General features: G+C 40.5%; 1 protein-coding gene across 2 annotated transcripts in view; it reads left to right on the top strand.

Annotated features, from left to right (window-relative positions):
• The first annotated feature begins 5,799 nt into the window (after nucleotides 1-5,799).
• Nucleotides 5,800-14,292, top strand: part of CTNNA2 (catenin alpha 2) — a 1,193,101-nt gene continuing 1,184,608 nt past the window's right edge. The window contains exon 1 of one of the 2 annotated variants that reach the window (XM_030837530.2): nucleotides 5,800-6,041. The gene's annotated coding sequence lies outside the window, so the exon portion shown is untranslated. The remainder of the gene's footprint in view (nucleotides 6,042-14,292) is intronic. The other variant, XM_030837533.2, reaches the window with a different exon arrangement.

Raw genomic sequence — 14,292 nt, 5'->3', positions numbered from 1 at the left:
TTGAGGAGACATATTACTGGTTATTTTTTTCCTTTGAAAAGATAAAAGATATTTCCTTTTTTCTTTAAAAATAAATTTACTTATTTATTTTTGGCTGCATTGGGTCTTCGTTGCTGCACACAGGCTTTCTCTAGTTGTGGTGACTGGGGGCTACTCTTCCCTGCTGTGCACAGGCTTCTCATTGCGATGGCTTCTCGTGTTGTGGAGCACGGGCTCTAGGTGCACGGGCTTCAGTAGTTGTGGCTCGCGGGCTGTAGAGCACAGGCTCAGTAGTTGTGGTGCATGGGCTTAGTTGCTCCGCGGCATGTAGGACCAGGGCTCGAACCTGTGTCCCCTGCATTGGCAGGCAGATTCTTAACCACTGCGCCACCATGGAAGCTCCGATATTTTATTTGGAAATAAAACATTATGGAAACAGATCCAAAGTGGTCAAAATATAACAAGGAATAATCTTATTTTAATGTCTGATTCATTTCCTCATTCATATTAGAAATATTAATTAAAGAAAGAGCAATTTATGGACAATTTATTTCTCACAACAAAGTCAGGAGCACAGATAAAAATGGTCACTGTTTTACAGACTGTGGAACTAAGTCTGATTGACATTAAGTAACTTGCCCAATGTCAAAAAACTAGAATATGGTAATGCTGGAATTTAAAAGCACTCATAAAAGCCATCCAATGAAGTTGGTTTTTTTTTTCAAATATGATAATTGATATAAAATCTCTCTGTATTAGTCTTCTATCACTGCCTTAACAAATTCCCCCAGATTTAATGGCTTAAAACAAATTTATCTCACAGTTCTGTGGTTCAGAAATCTTATGGGCTGCTACACTGGTTTCTCTGCTTAGAGCCTTACAAGAATAGTATCAAAGTGTTGGCAGGCCTATGTTCCTTTCTGGAGGCCCTGGTGAACAATTCATTTCTGGGCTCTTTCAAGTTGTTGGCAAAGTTCATTTCTGTGTGGTTGTAGGACTGAGGTCTGTTTCCTTGCTGGCTGTTGGCCAGGGGTTATTCTCAGCTTCTAGAGGCTGCCCTCATTCCCTGGTTTAAGGTTCCCTTCAAATTCAGCAAAGCCGTTCAAGTCACTATCACACTTGGAATCTCTCTGACTCTTGTTCTGCCTCATCTCTCTGATACACCTCTTGACTCTAGCCAAGAGCTCATGTGATTGTATTCAACCCATCCATATAATCCTGGAAAATCTCCCATTCTCAAATTTCGTAATCTTAATCACATCTTTGAAGTTCCTTTTGCCATGTAATGTAACGTATTCACAGGTTCAAGGAATTGGTGCATGGAAATCTTCAGGGGCCCATTATTCTGCCTACCACAATCTATCTATATAACATTGCAGCTGAAAAGTTTCAAAATGCAAAAGAAAGACATTTTATATATGTGATTCCTAAAACACCCATTGTACTTATTTGCAAACATTAAAACAGCATATACACACACACACTAGGGATATGAATGATAAATATGCTTGACAAAGGGAAGTTAGAGTTGATAGGTAGTAAACAAGAATTATAAAACAAGATATTTAGTGGTTTTTTTTTTGCGGTACGCGGGCCTCTCACTGTTGTGGCCTCTCTCCTTGCGGAGCACAGGCTCCGGACGCGCAGGCTCAGCGGCCATGGCTCACGGGCCTAGCCGCTCCGCGGCATGTGGGATCTTCCCGGACCGGGGCACGAATCCGTGCCCCCTGCATCGGCAGGTGGACTCTCAACTACTGTGCCACCAGGGAAGCCCTAGTGATTTTTTTAAAGTAATGAATGGAGTACATAAAAACAAAAGTGAGAGTTTCATCGGCTGATATTTTTTAGACAATAGAAGAAATCTGTAGCAAGGTTTGTGAGAACAAGATGAAACATATAAGTCCTGGGGTACTCATACATACGCAAAAATACCATGACAAGTTCTGACATATTTAGGAGGTTTTTAAAAAGTAAAATTTCTATATTATTTTTATTCATAATTGACAAAAGCTGGAAGCATCCAAGATGTCCTTTAGTAGGTGAATGGATTAACAAACTGGAACATCCAGACTATGGAATATTATTATTCAGCACTAAAAAGAATATTACTAAGTGAAAGAAGCCAATCTGAAAGTCTATATACTGTATGATTCCCACTATATGTCATTCTGGAAAAGGGAAAACTATGTATACAGCAAAAAGATCAGAGGTCACCAGGGGTTGGGGGAAGGAAGAATGAATAAGCAGAGTACAGAAGATTTTTAGAGTAGTGAAATGATTATGTATGAAACAGTGGTGGATACGTGTCATTTATACATTTGTCAAAACCGATAGAAAGTTCAGCAAGAGTGAACCTTAGTGTAAACTATGGACTTTGAGTGATAGCTATGTGTCAGTGTAGGTTCATAGGTTTTAACAAATGTAACACTGGCGAGGTGTCAGTAGTGGGGGGAAGTTTTGCGTGGGTGGTTGCAGGAGGTATATATGGATACTCTTTGTATTCCCTGCTCAATTTTGCTGTGCATCTAAAACTGCTATAAAATATAAAGTCTAAGGGAAGGGGATGGTGGGATGAATTGGGAGGTTAGTTTTGACATAAATACACTACCATGTGTAAAATCGATAGCGAGTAGGAACCTGTGGTATAGCACAGGGAGCTCAGCTCAGTGCTCTGCGATGACCTAGGTGGGTGGGCTGGGGGTGGGTGGGAGGGAGGTCCAAGAAGGAAGGGATATATGTATACATATAGCTGATTCACTTCGTTGTACAGTAGAAACTAGCACAACATTGTAAAACAATTATACTCCAATTAAAAAAAAATGAATATCTCAGGAGGATTTGACAGAGATATTTCAGGAGCTGACAGACTGAATGAGGGTCCCAGTGTGTAGGGACCTGATATTTAAATGTATAAGCACTAAGGATAATTTTACTTAGGATTTGCCAGTATTGGTTTGGAGACTATTCTAAAAATCTAGATGTCATATCACTGCAGGTAAAACAGTATTTTAGTTACATACAGTATGTTTTTCCATTTGTACACAATAATGCACTTTAAACAGTACTCTTTTTGTTTGTTATTTAGCTTGGCATAAATCTTTAATATGAATGGGGGAAGGGAAAAACTGCTTGTTTTTCTTAGGGCTGTATACGTTTATGTCATTGAAATGAAGGACAATACTTAAATCGAGAAAACTGAAAACAGCCAGACTCACAAGCAGTCTCAAAACAAAAGAAATAAAGTTCTAAAATTTCCTCTTGGTTTAGAATGGGGACAAATAAAATGATAGCCTTTCAGTATCAAATGATAGCCTTTATTTATACAGGGATGTTTAGACTGTTATCTGAGAGAAATAAATATAGCTAAAATAATACTCAATTTGGATGTTTCCGTGAAGTAGGTTGGGGTTGGAGTTTCCCCTTCATTCAAAATATAAAAGAGTTAGCAAAGTTTTTGGAGGCAGAGAACAAAAATTTCAGCTGTCATTTGCCTGCTGGTGACTTAAACCCATTGTCTGAGTAATTTCTTATCATTATCTGACTGACAGACAACAGTCTGGTGCATTCGGAAGGAAGAGTAAGGGGACCAGGGGTCTGAGAAATCAGGGATGGCTTTTATGCCATTATTTTTACTAACTCTAATTTAAAGCAATTTCATGGGCAAAAACCCTGTAAATATTTTGCAAATGACTTTTAAATTTCTCTCAATAATATCTAATAGTTTTGAAAGTCACTACAAGACAAAAGCGAGGGACATCTCATTTTGACAAGACAGCACTTGGTCTACATTAGGTTTTTTTTTGTTTTCCTCCTGTCTGTCTGCTGCCAATTAAAATATAGAATTATAAATTTAAGCTTAATTTAAAACAACACACAAAGCTATAAATGAATGCTCTCAACAGTAAAGAGAGGTCTGGTAACTCTTTGGCCTGTATTTTTTGGTTTATCCCCTACCAGCTGGACTAGAGAATGAAAAAATCAGAGTAACAACGACAAAACATCCTTGAGAGATTTTTCTACCTCATTTAACTGGAACTACTTTCCACATTCTTGGACCATTTGAAGTCAGAGGTGTCCTCTGACTCCAGGAAGATACTGTATAGTAGTAGCATGAAGTATCCCTATTTTTATTCAAGCACCTCCCTCTCTAAACTATCCCCCTCTTACCACTTTAGGGCCTTGTGGTGCCTCCCTAAATCTTACCCATTCTTTACTCAAAGTCTGTCTGGGTCCACTTGCTTTCTACTTGTTCCAGTCCACGGTATGCTTTTCTCTTTTTCTACTCTGTTCCTATCTTTTGTCACAAATCATTTGGTACTCGGCATATACTTCCTGAAGCACACTCTGAACCTTCTTAGCGTCTTTCTCCTGAATCCATAGGCTGAGCCTAAGGATAAAGCTTGGTGGGAGGAGCATGCGACAGCACTGTCCATGGTCCTGAAACATCGTTCTAGGCTAAGGGATTTTTTTTCTTAACCCTACATCTGGTGATTCCTGTCCATATTCTCTCAGGGATTTTTAATTTGGCACAGTGGTGGTGTCACTAAAAAAGAAAGGCAAAAAGATATTGGGTGGGAAAGATAGAGGAATGGACAGAGATAGAGGTCTAAAGTCATTGACTGGAGAGAATAAGTCACATGGGTTTCACACAATCTTAAAACAATTGCAGCAGATACCAGCTTGGGAATGAACGAGGGATGTAACATAGCTGATGTTGCCAATGAAGAAGGAGTGGAAAAAATGCGTGCACCATGTGATATAAATTCGCGCAACTGTTGGCATGAACAAACACACTGATGCTTGTAGGCGAGGCCAGTTTGCATCATGTGAATGCAGTATCACTTGTGCCATACCAAACTGCCATAGGTTTGTTTGTCTCTATTTTTCTCTCTTGATTTAAAAAGTCACTTGGCACTGTGGCAGAACAAAGGTAAGTGTAACTTACCTTTCGTATTTGATAAAGCTGTGCACCTTTTTCGGTTCTAGCACTTCTGTAACAGTTAAGTCCACCACCATCAACCCCCAGTTGATGGTGGTAGGCAGAGCACTTGCTCCCTGAAATCTCTGTGTAAGTTCCTTAAAGTATAACCTCCGCGAGGACAAACACCGTATACTAAACATTTTTGGACATCTCAACATGCCTAAGTAGAGTGCCTAGTACAAATTAAGGGCTCAGTAATATTCTTTGAATCGATAAAAGAACCACAATGCCCTCTACAGAGACAGCACTCAATAAAGGCATGTGAAATGAGCAATTGTGCCATTTGTTTTAACACTTCCACCCTCTCCTAGTCCCTTTTAAAGTCCAATCCTCTTTCTCTCGGTCCTCCAGATCCCAACAAACCTCCCTCCTGCGTCAGTCACTACCTTCGCTGCCCTGGGGCCCTGCCCTTCTCCTGCCACGCGCCCTCTCGGGCTCTCCCTTTCATCCTGCTCTGCAACCCTCGTCCCCATATCCCCCAGGACCTCTCCCGCACTGGGTGTCTGTCCCTGGTCCTCGGGCGGCTCACCGCTTCCCCCGCCCAGGGGTAACGCGGTTGTCATGGACACGGCACCTGCGCCCTTCGGCAGTGCCCCTTCGCCACCGTCCCCTCCCCCCACCTGAGGCGCGGCCCGCCTCGCCTCCCCAGCTCCTCCCCGCCCCACCGGCGCTCCTCAGGCCGCGCGCGCAGGTGGCCCCCACCCCGTGCCTTCTCCAGCCCCGCGGACCGCGGAGCCGCGGCAGCTGGGAAGCCGCGAGGGCGCGCGCGAGAGCAAGCGGCCGCGCCTGCGCACTGGCCTCTTCCCCTAGCGGCGATCTGGGCCGCTGCCGCTCGCGCTTGGGCAGGACGAGGGGCGGGCGGGGGGAGGGGGGAGCGGCTTCGCTTCCAGCCCCGAGTGAGGCGGAGACCCGGGCTGGCGGGCGGAGCAGGAGGCAGCGCACCTCGGCCAGAGGCGGCTGCAGCAGCTGCTGCCCTCTTCCCCGCCGCCGCCTCTCCAGTCCCTTCTGTGATTACCCCTCCAGTTGCTGGGAACGGGCGAGAAAGAGGAGGAGGGCGAGAAACTCCCACCGACCCACAGAGGTGAGTCCCGGGCAGAGCATTCTCCATCCTTGCCTGCCTCCCTCCCTCCCTATCTCCCTCCCATCCTCTCCATCCTCCCCTCCCTCCCAGCTCCCCAACCCTCCCGCCCTCATCCTTCCCAACATCCCTCTCTCCTCTCCCCTCCTTTCTCCCTTCCAGCCTTTCTTTCATCCCTTTCTTCCTCTCTCCCAGCCCCACTTCCTTCCCACCCTTTCATTCTTCCCTGTCTTCCTTGCAGCCACTCGCCCTAGAGCGCAGCTCTGCCTCCCTTTCCATTTGATCCCATCTCTTTTTTTCCCCTTTCTTCACCCCTTCCACGGTGGGAGATCCCTTGCCTGGCACAACTGTCCGGATTCAGGGGCTTCCAAAAAATTGGGTACATATACTGAGAGACACACTCTTGCACAGTGGATGCCCTGTGGATTTCAATGTTATTTGGGTTAAGGGTCAAGTTGGATAGAGTACTGGGAACTGGAAGGCGAAGAGGGTCGGTCGAGGAGGAATCTATGGATTTTTGCTGTATTAGGGTGGGGGTGGGGAGGGTTGTCACTTAGACATGTTGCCAACAACCCCCGACTCCCCTCTGTAGCAGTTTATTTTTTCTTCTGGGAATTACATATTCCCAGTGTGTGTCTCACTAATTTAAAATCCAGCTTTCCCGGCTTTGATTGTCTCTGTGTGAGAAGCCACAAGGAGGGAAGAAGAGAGAGAAAGAGAACAAGAGAGGAAGAGGGGAGGGGAGGGGAGAGGGAGGGTGGTGACAGTGGATGCTTGTATCCTTTTCCCCTAGGCCTCTTTGGGTTGATATTTTCAAACCACCCGCCTAATATTTGCCTTGGAATTGAACCCTTGTGTCCTTGGTTCTGTCACTATCTATACTTCAGAGGCAGAAACTCTCTAAACTTTAATGTGTGTGCACCACAGCATTATTTGTGGAATGTTTTGGTCAGCATACAAAACACTAGGGTAGATTGATTTGGGAAAACAGGGAGCAGAAGAGTGGAAGAGATGCACTTTCGTTCATCATGAGTTAACTTCTAAAGGAGGACAATGGACAGTTTGGAGCAATGAGGTTATACTCCACAGGCTTAGAAATATACCATTTTGATAGCATTAGCTGCATTATACCTTTAGCAGATATCCTTACCCTTTTTCATCTACGTTACAAAAATTGTGAAGATGTTGGAAACATACTGTGTAATTTTGTCTGTGTTTACACCAGTGGAAAAGTTAAATTAGCTCTGGGACCATCATTAACAATTTAAAATTTCAGTTGGTTTTGCACCACTTGTTTTCACCAAATGATATATTTTACTTTGCTTTCTTTAGCTTACACTCCGACGCCTTCTATTACATATATTAGTAGTGATTTGGCAATGTTCTTGTTTGCAAGCATTGTTGCTGAAAAGTTTATTCATACATGGCGGGACAGCCCTGTCTCAGAATTTTTAGTGTATTCATCATTTCAGAAAGGTCCAACAAACAGTATAACTCAGAAATGGAATATTTAGAAGCCTGTATTTTGTTCTATCTATACTCTCTTTAAAAAATAAAAAATATAAAAACCTCTTAATATCTATAAATAGCTATGTTTTATGCTTAATGAGTATCTGGGGAGGGACTGAAATTAATGGTGGATTCATTGAAGCTGCCAGTAAGAAACTATGCTGTGGAGCAAATTACTGATTTTTTTTTTCTTTTCATTTAAGTTATTATATGCCAGTAGTGCAATATGCACTTTCACATTTTATGGGAATGTAAAGTAGGAGTTGAGATGAAGTGAATTACCTTCCAAAGTGATTGAGTGCTGATTTGATGAAAAGCTGACACAGTTAATCATCTGCATCGGTTTTGGGGAAGTGTGTGATATTAGGAATGATGGATCTACCCCCTGCCCCAACTCCCCTTGATAGGAATGCAATTCCATAAATGGCTTGGCTGACTGAAGCCATATGGCTTGGTCGAATTGTCAGTGTTACCAACATTCTAATGCAGAATTGCCATCAACCCTGTCCATATTTGAGTGGTTACGTTACTTAATAGCAGACACAGTTGTAGGTAGGAGTGTTTTGTTGTTGTTGTTCATTTCCCCGGAATGCCATGAAGCTAGTGAAAGACTTTAATAGTAATTATATATGAATACAATAAGTTAGTTTTATCCTAATGTACTTTCACGTGACTTTTCCCCTTCCAGCATCTCTCCTGTTCTTTCTTTGTGGAGCTTCATGGTTGTGAGTGTGGGGAAGAGGCAGCCCCTCAGTCAGCCCTGCTTTTTCTTGATTGCGGTTTTGCTATACAGAGTGATGTGGGTGTATGCCTCTGTTTTTAACACTGTGCTTACTATGGAAACAAAGATACTGTTTATTTGTCTACTTTGTAAACATTCATCTACTTAGTGAAAACAAAATTTATAAGGTTATTAACAAATAGAAAACATTTGTTTACAGCAAGATTTTGAGAGAGAGTTGAGTTAAAGTGAATAAAATATGAAACAGAAGAAGAACTGGCATCTTCAAAAAGCAGCCTGCTACTCTGATCATTATTCAGTTTACAGATAAAGACCAACTTCCTCTGAAGAATTTAATTTCGGGAGGTTTCTGCCTTTGGTTCACTGGACTGTTAAGAATGTGTGGTACAGAAAAAGACCCAGTACAACATCTTGTGGACCCTGTAGGAAATATTCTGGAACATTCTCTGTGCCTTTCTCAGAGTTCTTAAAACCTGCTCAACCCTCAGCTAAGTATATGCACTATTCAAAAGATGCCAAAAGACACTCTCTTTAACCTTAGCTTACAGCCTAGTTGAGGAGAACAGGCATTTGTGTGAGGTCATATTTCACAGTGGCAAAGAACAAGATCTTTGGAGAGAGCTTTCAATTTTAGCGCATGCTCTACTTAATAGTAGAGTGTTGAGCCCTTTCGTAGTGTTTAAGTCTTTCTCCTCATTTACAAAATGGGAATTATGGTAGACCCCGATTCTTAGGATTGCTTTAAGGGTTAATTAAATGTGTCAAACACAGTACTTGGAATAAACAAAGTGTGTCTTAAGCATTATTATAACTAGGAGAAATGGCTTAAGAACAATCCAAGACAATATATGATTATTTACTGGAAAGAAATGAGAAGCAAGTAGTTAGAGGGATTCTGAAGAGGACGGTTGTTTATGTAGCCAGGGAAAAATTATATTCAGGAGTAGCACTGGGGCTTGGACAGAGATTCCTGGGAAGGATTTCATGCAGGGTGGGTACCACAGCTGGAACAAAAGCAGAGAGGAGAGAAGCACCGTGTGTTTGGGAAGACTAATTACTTGAATACTAGGGAGTGTATTAAACGGTATTAAACATATATAGTCAGAGTAATTACACTATCACTTGGGACAAGACAACTTGTTGTATTGTGGGATCCATTTTATCACAGAATGTGCAGCTACCCAGAGGACCTGTTTTAGTTCTTTGTCTCACGCAAAGCCCCACACCAAGACACAGAATTCAAGGTCTGTGTCACAATGAGGACCCAGAGTATTCTTTCTCTTTTCCTTAAACTTCAAGGCAGAGAGAAAGTTGAGCTTTCTAGACAATAAAGATTTAATATCATGATTATCACGTCTCTCTTGTTTTGCCTTAACCCACGAATATTCCAGAATATATACTTGGAGAATAGTAACTATGATTATTTTATTTTGTCATACATAAAGCTGGTAATTGTAAGGGTAATTGTATTTCCAGGAACTTTATTTTTACTTCGTTGTTGACTTTTCCTTGTTACCACAGGCCCTTTTTTTCTCTTCCTTTTTTTGGTGTTCAGGATTATTAATGATTCCAAATGGGTTATGCCCTTTCAAGTGTTTACTGGGAGACTAGGGTGTGATGACAGCAGAGGGGCTGTCTGGGATTGTACACTGAGCAAGTTAAATATCTGCTCAGTGTGGGGTGACAATTGCTCATTGGCTACGTCTGTTGACATACCTTTATTTTTGGCTGGTATTTATTAACTATTTTGAAATATATATCCCTGAAACATGTATCCAAAAGCATAAATGATTTGAATTATTTTATCAAAAAAGGATTTTCAGAAAATTTTACCTGCAAGTTACAAGTTTCAGTGTTTATAGTGCTCATGTTTAATTCATTTTTAATAGATAGATATAATTTCATTCCTTCCTCCAAAATAGTAAAATACTCTTATAATTATTTTTTTGTAGTTCTAATATATACAAAATTAGTCTCATGAATATTATGTTAAGATATATAGCTAAAAACGTGAATGTACTTCCAAAAGCTAGAAGTTTAACACCATAGACTGTAGCATCTTTATTTTCCATTTTGGAAGTTTTCTTAATATTCTGATGTTTTAAAGATGCAGTGGATCTAAATAAAACATTTTCAAATGTATCATGTCTAGTCAGTTTCATGTTAAAGCACCAGTGATTTTTGACAAACTACTTTGAGATGTTTTAATTTTCCTCATAAGTGAATTTTTATCTTGGAGATGAATTCTAACTCAACCACAAATACGCATTCTACAACTCTTTGAGATCATTACTTGTAACACATTATAAAAAAGTGATAGTCTGACCTTATAAAGCTTAATTTTATAGGGCTTTTATTCCTTCTTATTTAAAGGCCATATCTGTGTATACAACTCAGACTGTTATCTTTCATATGTGAAGACAGTGTGCATTAAAGGGAGTGAAAAAGAAGCAACTGTGTTCTAAGTTAAGGTGGTGACCTTAACTTATAGAGAACAGGGAACTGTGGAGTAAGGATGAGATAAAATTAATTAATTTTGTTTCATCTATTGAGCTGAGAAATTTATAACTGCCTGTTCAATTAATAGGACACTTTTAATATGCTCATATGTGTAAATCGGGCTCATATTGTTCATTACGTACCTGCAGTAAATCCAATATCGTTTTTTTATGGCGCCTTGATGTTTCACAGCTGAAGTCATGAACTCTTAATGGGGGCATGCCAGTTCTCCCACAGCCTACTCAGAAACCACAACCACTCCCTAAAAGACCAGAGGATTGATGTTCCTGTACCAGAGCAAGTGGGCTCATTGCCCAATGAGCAACCGAAAGACCAATGCTGAGGCCTTGGTCTTTTACAGAGAAAAAAGGCTTTATTGTAGGGTGGCCAAGCAAGGAGACAGGAGGCAAAGCTCAGATCTGTCTCTTCATCAGCTTTTGAGTGGGGTATTTAGTTTGGAAGTAGGGAGCAAGAAGGTAAGAGGGCTCAGAAATAAGGGATGAAAAGTAAGTGTAGATTTCATGTAAGTTTCAGTAGCTGTCTGCCCAGCAGTTTCAGCTGGCCTTTATGCCTCTTCACCCAGGGAGCCGGTTTTCTTATGTAACATGGGGTCGGCCTGTGACATCCAAAGCTCCCGATCAGTCATTTTAGTACCTCAGTGTGCCTGTGGGAGGGGCTGTCAGCAAGTTGTTTCCAAATCTGCAGTTTCCCTGGTACATTGCAGAGCAATCTTGGTGTTTTCCCTGTATCATTTTGTTTCTATCTTGCTTCTACCTTATGTGCCTTGAGCTTTAGGATAAAGGGTATGGTTCGTTCCCATCTGATTTTTTTTTTTAAGATTTATTTATTATTTATTTATTTATTTTATTTATTTTTGGCTGCGTCAGGTCTTCGTTGTGGCACGCAGGATCTCCGTTGAGGCATTCAGGATCTTTCGTTGTGGTGCGCGAGCTCTTCGTTGTGGTGCCCGGGGGCTTCTCTCTAGTTGTGGGGTGTGGGTTTTCTCTTCTGTAGTTGTGGTGTGCAGGCTCCAGGGTGCGTGGGCTCTGTAGTTTGCCGCACGCAGGTTCTAGTTGAGGCATGCGAGCTCAGTAGTTGTGGCACGTGGGCTTAGTTGCCCCGCGGCATGTGGGATCTTAGTTCCCTGACCAGGGATGGAACCTGCGTCCCCTGCATTGGAAGGCGGATTCTCTACCACTGGACCACTAGGGAAGTCCTCATTCCCATCTGATTTTAACTGTGGTTAGACAACAGTTTAGTGAGAATCCCGTCTTCCAACTTTATCTTAAATTTGTAGGGCCTGAGGCAGTTGTTAAACATCGTTGATGCATCTTTTAGTGAGGAGGTAGATTTCTTACTGTGTCCTTAACTACCTCAGAAAAAGCTAATTGCCCTCAATTATTTCTAAGAAAGGGTGTCCCACAATTCTTGAGGGTTTACCAGTTGTGCTCAATATTTTTCTTCAGGCATTGATATCTGCCAGAGTAATTTCACAAGATGCTCTTGCTTTTTCCCTCTAAAATGCAGAAATGTCATAAAGAAATATATACAGAATTCACTGGGAAAAAATGTCTGCATCTAAATTTATCCCTCTGTTTACTTATGCTTTCTATGTATTTTTAAAATCATATTACCTAACATGAATTCATTCAACAGGCATTTTTAAATGTCTGCTCCATGCACAGCATTGGGCTAGAAAGTATAATTTCATAGCAAAACTGAATCAGGAATCAGGACACCTGGGTTTTTCCTCCAGATTTTCAACCAGCTAACTAATTATATGACTAAACAAGCCTCAAACCCTCCAAGGCTTATTTATTTAATATGTATTTTAAGTGACTTAGACCAGATGATATAGTGTCTTCTAGCTATAAAATTCTATAATTCCATATGTGAATTTCCCTTAAAATTTCAAGGCATAATGATTTATTTCTTACTGTGTCCCTCCCCCACTTTTTTTTTTGAAACACAAACTGTTGCTACTCAAGAAAACTCTTTACCTTCAGTGTCATATGCTTTCCCTTTCCCAAGAAAACTTCAGATTTAGCTTCACAGTGTCTCTGGGCCAAGGAAGAACTAAGAAATCTGTCCCTTTCTTAACCTCTCCCTCCTTCCCTCTCTTTCCTTTTTCAGATTCCTTCCTGGACAGGAAATACAAGTCAGTTGCTACCTCTAGATAGGGACTAGTTCAGTATATGTGTGGCTTGTTGGAGTAATGCCACTGTCTTTGAAACGCTATATGGCATTAATGAGTTTAGAATTAGGTAATATTTATTTAAGTAGTTACATATACTCTAAGGTTAATGTTTTTGCCTTCAGCACAAGCAAAGTCTTATCCCCTAAATCCTATCCCATAGGACTGTGTGGTCACCTGTCTTTCAACCAATCCAGCTCCAAATTCCCATTAAAATTTTTTATGATCAAATTTGTTGAGGTATGTTTTACATATAATAAAGTACATCCATTTTAAATACTGTTGTGTGTTGATAAATATACCTATGTACCCACCACTGCAATCGGGATGTAGAATATTTACATTGCTCTAAAAAATGCCCTTCCACTTGATCTGCTTTCTGTCTCTATAGATTAGTTTTTCCTGTTCCAAAAGTGAATATAAATTGAATCATAGAATATGTACCCATTTTTGTCTCCTTCTTTCATTGAGTATAAATGTGTTTGAGATTTGTCTATGGTTTAGAGTATATAAACGTCTACAAGAAATCATAGGAGAAACTCTTTGTGAATTGGGGTAAGGTAAAGATGTCTTAGATAGGGCCCCAAAAGCACTAATCATAAAGTTAAAAGAAAAAGATAAACTAGACTTTATCAAAATTAAAAAAAAAAGCTTTTGTTCTTCAAAAGACTCAAGACTTGCTAGATCTATGTATCTTTATTTCTATCTCTATATATCTGAAAATGGACTAACTGTATATAGAACTCTTACATCTCAATAAAACAAACAATCCAACCAAAAAAATGAACAGAATATCTGAAGAAATATTTCATAAAAAAGAGATACCAGTGACCAGTAAGCACATGAAAAGGTAATTAAGTCTATCAGTCACCCAAATAATGAAATTTAAAAGCCACAATATGTTACCATTGTACAAACACTAGAATGGCTAAATTTAACAAGACTGACAATATCAAGTTTTGGAGAGGATGTGAAGCAAGTGAAGCCCTCATACGTTGCTGGTGGGAATGTAACACTTTGGGAAACGTTTTTCTCTTAATGTTAAAAATACTCTTAATGTATAATCCCGAAATTCCACTCCCAGGTGAAATGAAAACACACACAAAGGCATTTACATGAAAATTAATAGCAGCTTTTCTCATAATAGCTTGAAACTAAAAAAACCCAAATACCCGACAAATCCCCATCTTAAAGTTACTTTTTTGAAGTAGAAAAAAAAGCTGCTGATGTATTTTATTTAGAAATATGCCCTTTACTTATCTGTAACCTGGCAGCAGAGGAAAGGGAAAGCATTCAAAAAGATTTGTAAA

This window comes from Globicephala melas, chromosome 12 (genome assembly GCF_963455315.2).
Source record: "Globicephala melas chromosome 12, mGloMel1.2, whole genome shotgun sequence".
Lineage (NCBI taxonomy): Eukaryota > Metazoa > Chordata > Mammalia > Artiodactyla > Delphinidae > Globicephala > Globicephala melas.
Note: the sequence above shows the minus strand (reverse complement) of the source record. Positions and strands in the feature narration are given on the sequence as shown.